Raw genomic sequence first — 7,609 nt, 5'->3', positions numbered from 1 at the left:
CAGTGCAGCTCGTCCGCCATTGGCCAAAGTTTCGCCGAAGCGGCGCGAAGCGGCCATGGTGTTGCGTCATCGGGCACGTCATGGTCATCGTCCCACCCACCTGTTCGTGCGCCCCGTCCGCCCGCTGCAGCGCCGCGTAGTGGGGGCCGTGGGGGCGGCCCGGCGGGGCGCGCTGCTCGTGGTGGGGGCGGCCTGGCGGGGGTAGCCTCCCTTAAATACTGCGCCGACGCCTCCCTCCTCCCATTCACTGTGCGTCGCGTGCCGTAGCGAGAGGCAGCCGCCCCCGGACGTCGACGGGGTGCTCCAGGGAACACCCTCCAGGGAACGCCCTCCAGGAAACACCCTCCGGGGAACACCCTCCGGGGAACACCTTCCGGGGAACACCCTCCGGGACGCACCGCAACCACACTCTCGGCGCGCAGCGACCATCCGCGAGCACGCGCCCGAACCGGCAGCACCACCAGAACGACCGACTGAACGCCGTGCACGCCGTGCCGGCCGCCTGGACACCCTACTCCTCCGCCAGGCCCAAGGACCGACAGGTGAGTGCACTGCAAGCAACGCGCGGTGGAGCGCCAGGGCCCGACAGAGACAGAACAGTCGGGCGGACACCGAGTGGGGAATGCGCATATCGAATCCGGTGTGCTTGACTGTAACGGCACGGGCACAATCACGACTGAGATTGCGAAGAGGAAGTACGTATTTGAGTGGTCATCGAACAGAAAAACCTATTTTCAAGGGTTTCCCATGTGACTTACGTCCTTATGCCAAACGGCCGCTGATTTGCTCCTGTAGAATGGAGGCGTTCTCTTACGCCTTTCTCCAAGCGCAGTGGTTGCTGCGCTCAGCTTCAAGCGCAGTGCTCCGTTTCGCCCCTCTCTCGCATCCAAATGCATCGGAGAATTTACGCGAGACGTCAAGCGCGGACGTATTCAACAACGTACCAGCTTTACCAGTGTAGCCGCACGCTTTACTAAAAGTGTAAAATGTTGCTCTGCGCCCACGGCCTGCCATCGGCCTGCCGAGGGGCCTCGACTCGCGAGCTGGCCGTCGAACGAAGCAAGGCCGAAGCCGCACCGTGGGCGCTGCAGGGCGGGCGGAGCACTCCTAAAGAAACAAAGTCAATTCAACTCCTAGTTCAGTTCCTTTGAATCAGAGAACGTGTAGTTAAAATGGGGTCATATGAGGACTCCGCGAAAACGAAATTTGTGTGATACAAAGGTCAGAAGCAACTAGGCTGCGCTCCTCGGTAAACACAACTGTGAATCCAAGAAAATTGGCGGCAAAGCGTTTGAGCCCGTTCTCAGAGCACCAATCGGTGCGATTCTTTCCCAAGCATGTGGCATTTTCGGGACGCATCGCACGTAACTTACGGCAAAAACAGTTTCCGGCTTTCCCTGGAACTCCCAGGAACTCTCTGGACCAGGAAACTTTTTTCGTCGTGCACGTGCTCTAGCCTCTGGCTGGAACCACAGCGACACTCACATCGCGGCAATAAAGGCAGTCCCTAGCCCTGGACCACCCCGAAAAAGGGTCCATTGTCCATCCAGGATCCGCCCGGGAATCCCAGGTGCTGCTTTTGCCGTGGCACGCAGATTTCTCCCAATGTCCGGCCGTTTTTCCCCTCTCGCCATACGTGTCTGCGGTTTTCGAGCGGCGAGGCGGCCATTGTGTCCGAATGAATCCTTGCGCCACGATGGCCGCGTTGTCCGCGCTCTTCGCATTGTTTCCGACTTCCGCGCGCAGCTGCACGGTGGATTTGCCAGAAGACCGGTGGAGGCGGCCAAAACTCCAGACGCGTTTTGAGCTCCATGGGTCACAAGTTCGTTTCGAGTTTCTGTGTAGCGACTCTGCAGAGTCCTCGTTCGGAGAGCAATCCATTGGTGGGGTCACTCCTTCGGATCGAGTCCCGTTTAGCGACTCTGGAGCTCGAAACGCGTCCGGAGTTTTGGCCACATTTACGCGGGTCTTCTGGCCCACTGAGGCGAATGCTTCGCGGGTGCTGCGCCGTGCTCGGCGATGGAAACAGCGCTTTCGCGAGCGAGGAGTGCGTCACGCGTGCCCGAGACTGTGACGGATGATGCGCGTTTTCTTTCTAATGTGCTCTGGAGAAATAACTGTAAGGTGGCGGACCCGCGGGCGGCCTGAGAAGGGGGCGTAGTGTTTTCCTTATTCCTACTTCGGTGAAACAAATTGTTGTTCAAGCATGCAACTACGCTTTAAAGTCTCTACACTGGAAGTCAAGCGTGGGGAAGAAATTCATGCATTTAGATGGACGGGAGAGAACGCAGAACCACGCGAAGGGCGAACCAGTGTACGCTCTACCAGTGTGGGCAGCATGTGGCTTTTTTCCTGTCTTTCAGGTGCGGCCGGGTCAAGGGAAAGGGCACTTGCGGTTTTGCCGTTGGATCCTGAATACATACTGAGGCGGTCGAACGCCCCGCCGCTTAGTTTCGATTCTCCTCGGCCGTTCGCCACACTGAAAAAAGAGCGATTAGTCAAATCGGCTAAAACGATAACTTTTTAAAGTTCTTTTGCTCGAATCTTAGTTAAAACGCTAACACTAATTATCAATCATCAACAAATTTTAGTCGATCGGACTCAACTTGTTTTATAGTGTAACCCTACCGGTTGATGACAAGTTCGACCACTGCCGCCGAAGTTTTGGACGTGCCGACGTTTTAAATGGGGCGACCGATGAGACGCGACGAGTAGTCCTCGGAGTAGTCCGCCACAAAACGACGAGCCCGTTAAACTTGGCCGCGCACAGTGGGCCAGACGACCGGTGGAGGCGGTCAAAATCCCGAACGCGTCTTGAGCTCCACGGTCTCTAAATAGGACTCGAACCGAACGTGTGATCCGAGGGGGGACCCACTGCCCCAAAAAGTGTACAACTGAGTGTAGAATGTGTAGAATGTGTTGAATGTGTGAGAATGTAAAGATTGTAATGGAATGTACTGATCGTAAAAGATTGTCAGAATGTGTGTGAATGTTACAGATTGTAGTGAGAATGTGAGAGAATGTGTCAGGAATGTTAGAGATTGTATGAGAATGTGTGAGAATGTAAGAAAAAGTGCGAGAATGTGTGAGAATGTAGGAAGATTGTGCGCTGAATGAGCGTGCGGCCGAAGTCTCTACAAAGCGCCGCGCCGTGCACACTAAATTACTATGTAGGATTTTCTGCGCGCCAATGCACGAAATTTAACATGCACTTTGTACCGCACGAATTTGTGCGCGACAATGCACGATTTCGTGCGCAAGTATGCAGTAAATCGTGCATTTTCGCGCACAAATTCGTGCGTTACGAAGTGCATGTTTAATTTCGTGCATTGGCGCGCAGAAAAACCTACATAGTAATTTAGTGTGTGAAGGTAGGCAACCCATTTCACGCCTGGGATATTTAACTGTTCATCATAGTGGTGTTTCTTTGCTTCATAAATCTTGCTTTGTCGCATGAGGTTGCCAGATTTTGGACAACTATTTTCATTCCTTACTCGTGCTCATCCAGGTTGGCGGGGGTGGGCCCCTCCTGAGAAACTGGAGGACGGTCAGATTCAGTCACAAACACGCAGAGCGGCTAGTGTTCAAGTGACGCACAGTTTATATGCATTATCTCAAACTGCCAGTTCCAAAGGGTTTTTTTTTTATTATATATCATTTTTTTTTGGGGGGGGGGGGGGTAGTGTTAAACGACACTAGTCGTGCTCTGGCTTACGTTATGAAAGGATTCAAATTTGAATGAATAGAAAACTGAACTTAAGCAAAGGGCAATCGAGGATAAAGCTGTAAGCATGTAATGTAAATTAACACTTTCAAGTGACAAACCTTATCTATAACCAGTAAACTATATCCTGTCCTCGACCCGGGGCTGGGACTAGACTGGGGCTTGGCTGACTCGACTTCGACAGAGTTTCGCGTGCTTCCAGGGACGATCCCGAAGCGAGCACGGGCCAGCGGCTCCGTTCGGATTCGGGACGAACACGAACTACCGCACTACCGCACTGGAGGGAGGAAAGTACTGCTAAAGCTGAAAGGAACGTTAACCTAAATCGAAGTTATTAGACTAAAATAAATATTTTTAGGGGACTATCATTGAGAATGTGTAAGGAATGTGCAGAGAATGTGTAAGGAATGTGCCCAGAATGTGACAGAATGTATGAGAATGTTAGAGAATGTACAGCGATTGTGTGAGAATGTTAGGGAATGTTAGCGAATGTGTAAGAGTGTGGTGGATTGTGGCTGATTGTTTTGATTCTATGAGAATGTGTGGAATGTGTCCTGAATGTGAGTGAGTTTTTCGGGAGTTGGGTCTCAGGATGTACAACGAATGTGCCTAGTGGGTCCCCCCTCGGTGTGATCCCACCAATGGATTGCTCTCTGAACGAGAAGTTCATTGGTGGGGTCACACGTTCGGTTCGAGTCCTGTGCAGCGACTCTGGAGCTCAAAACGCGCCCGGGAGTTTGGCCGCCTCCACCGGTCGTCTGGCCCACTGTGGGGTGTCGCCGTAGATTCCTTCCCTCGGCGATGCGCGACACTGTTATCTGTGGTGGAAGAATAATTAGCCTTGGCTGAATTTTTGACGTCGTCGTGGCGGCAGCGCGTGTTCGCTCGATGGAAAGAAGCGAGCGTCTTTTTGCGCGCATTAGCGTGGCCATTTGGGCATCCGCCGCGCGGCGAGGCTGTCGAGCAGGTTCGTTCCGAGACTCCTTTTCGTCGCTGTCTCTCTCGCACCTATACGGGACGCTCCATGAGTGCAAGAGAGACAGAGCGACGAAAGCGACTCTCAGTCCGCTGTCTGGGCGGCGGGTGCATCTGCAGGGCCTGCGGATCGAATCCCGGAACCTCGTATCTTTCTGTTGCGACTGGTCAACGGGGCCAACAGCGCAGTGTTACCTGCACTAGACACTGTCTAAGGTTCAACTCCCAACATTTTTTTACATTTTTTAAACTTTTAAAACAAAAGTTCCCCGAGTTGCCAGCGTTTTTAATTGTCTTGCGCTGCGCCAATCCAAGGTATGAGAAACTTGTTGTGCAGCATCAAAAATTTCTCATACACGGGATTAGCGCAACGAAAGCAGACCAGACCAGACGGTTCGAAAAGTGAGGTTTTAGCGACTGAGATAACTTTGGTTTTAAATGTGTATATTTTCTTGTTTATTGTGGTTTATTGTGTTATTTTTCCTCTTTTTTCAACTTTTTCAAAAATTTTTCTTCTTATGGATAGGAAAGTTTTTTTGTGAAGCCAAAGAACCCTTGCGGTTCCTATTTGACCACTTGCCTCATTGGCTAGGGATTGCGACATTTTACAAGTTGACAGAATTTACAAATTGCTTTAGAGCCGAACAAGGCTTTAAGCACCATTCGAGGTTCGGGTCGCTTTCAGCGTCCTCGGCTCTCCAAACGACATGGCGACCCCTTATGTTTTCTGAATCGCTACCGACATTTGACGTCACGTTCCGCATTGACGAAACATTGGCAAACTCCTTTTTGCTCCCCTTCCGTAATGTGATTATCCGTAGGCGGCGGCCCGGACCTGTAGACTGATTCGGAAAGCCGGTTTCGTGCTCCGTCTCTCTCGCACTCATGGAGCGTGCCGTTTAGGTGCGAGAGAGACGGAGCGACGAAAGCGACTCTCAGTCCGCTGGCGGGCTGAGCGCCCAGCGTGCCATTCAGCGTGCCGACGGCATTCCCCCACAGCGCCCCCCTCTCTCTCTCTCTCGCACCTGTCTGAGACGGCCCGTGAGTGCGAGAGAGACAGAGCGACGTGTTAGGAAGGGCCGTGCCGAATCGCGATATTCAATCAACTGATTCAGGTGGCGCCGAGTTGGGTGACGCAAGTTTCAAGTCACGCCCTCCCGGTTCAGCGCGGCGTGTCGTCTTGCCGTCAGTGAGCGGGACATCGCATTCAAGCGAACGCGACGAAATGTCACTCTGTCCCTTGGGGGGTCACGTTTGATGTGTGAATCAGTCAAATATTAGCCGGGTCACAATCAAATGTGACCTAGCGTCCAAAGGAATGTGACATTTTGTCAAGTCTCTGGTTTCCCGCGTCTTGCCGTGTCCCGCGGTGAGGAGCGATAGCCGGCCGACTTTGGCGGGTAGTTGCTATCAAGTTGGCGCTGGACTTAAAGTTGGCGGGCTTTCCAGAAAGGCCTCGCTAATTAATCAATGTGCGTCGAGACACGCTTCGGCCAGCAGGCTGTCTCTCTCGCACGCACGGGGCGCCCGGGGAGCGAGAGAGACAGAGCGACGAAGCTCGGCCGGCGCCAGGAACGCGCCTACAGCGCCACCGCGGCATCTTGATCGGACGGCAACTTTGTGGACAGCTACGCCAATCAAATTAGCCAGCCGCAATGGACTGCTTGGTCCACACGGCAAAACTCGATCGCTGGAGTGAACACTACCTCGCGTGGTGGCAATATCCTAGAGATGATTGACTGAATCGGAAATGATCCGCACCCTGTGCACTGTGAGAAATTGTTGCCACTCGAGGACAGAATAGGGAATGAATGAATGAATTTTCGTCACGTTGGAAACGATGACAATGTCACCACAAACTAATGAAATTTTCATCAAAGCTTATCTGGGTATTGCATGTACGTATGTATATCGCATGTGTATTACATGTGCCTGCGAATTTACTAGAATGTTTTTGAAGTCGATTTTCTTGATTCCAGAAACGGCTTTTGAGAGTGCATGTCATAAACAGGTTCAATAATACCATTCTTATCAGGAAAACTTGCCCAGAAACGGTCAGCAAGTGCCGCCGAAACTCCTGACAGTGTGGTGGTGGTGCCGCGGTGCGGTCGTCGGCCTGCGGCTCGGCGTGCCGCCCCGCGTTCGCTCGGCTTCCTCGCAGAGTGGCGCGACGTGGCGACGCGGTCGGCCCATTCAGAGGAATCGTTGTTTCGCCGCTCTGTCTCTGTCGCACTCATAGGGAACTCCGTAAGGGTGCGAGAGAGACAGAGCCGCGAAGCAAGTGGCCGAGTCGAAGGGTCCCCTCGGTCCTCGGGGCCAAGGCGGGCTTCGTGGTGATGAGGTGTTGCTTTTCCGGTTGCTTCTGCCTGCCTGGCTGCCTGGCTGCCTGTCTGGCTGTCTCTCTGGCTGCCTGCCTGCCTGCCTGCCTTCCTGCCTGCCTTCCTGCCTGCCTGCCTGCCAGGCTGCCTGCCTGCCTGCCGGCTTGGCAGTGGCGTGCGCAGAAATTTTGAAACAAAAGGGAGGGGGAGAAGGGACGGGGTCTGCCAAGGCACGGCGTGCTTGCCTACCTTGAGGCACAATGTATCGCAATTTGCCTACCTTCCAGGCGGCTGTCTGCTGGCAGCAGGGGTCACGACCGCCTCTCCCTTTGCGCACGCCAATGCCGGCTGCCAATGCTGGCTGCCAATGCCGGCTGCCAATGCTGGCTGCCAATGCTGGCTGCCAATGCCGGCTGCCAATGCTGGCTGCCAATGCCGGCTGCCAATGCTGGCTGCCAATGCCGGCTGCCAATGCCGGCTGCCAATGCTGGCTGCCAGCCCTGCCGGCCCGGCGAGGCTCCACGGTTCCACCCTTGCCGTGCTCACAGAGCGCCGCATGCGCAACGCGACCGTGGCGGACCGAACAGACATC

At 54.0% G+C, this 7,609-nt stretch overlaps 1 protein-coding gene across 1 annotated transcript in view; it reads left to right on the top strand.

Moving 5' to 3' along the window:
* The first annotated feature begins 253 nt into the window (after positions 1-253).
* Positions 254-7,609, top strand: part of LOC117650521 (allatostatins) — a 60,987-nt gene continuing 53,631 nt past the window's right edge. The window contains exon 1 of the mRNA XM_034394005.1: positions 254-542. The gene's annotated coding sequence lies outside the window, so the exon portion shown is untranslated. The remainder of the gene's footprint in view (positions 543-7,609) is intronic.

This window comes from Thrips palmi, unplaced genomic scaffold (assembly GCF_012932325.1).
Source record: "Thrips palmi isolate BJ-2018 unplaced genomic scaffold, TpBJ-2018v1 HiC_scaffold_5, whole genome shotgun sequence".
NCBI classification, from domain to species: Eukaryota; Metazoa; Arthropoda; class Insecta; order Thysanoptera; family Thripidae; genus Thrips; species Thrips palmi.
The sequence above is the reverse complement of the archived record's forward strand: the minus strand, read 5'-3'. Positions and strand labels throughout refer to the sequence as shown.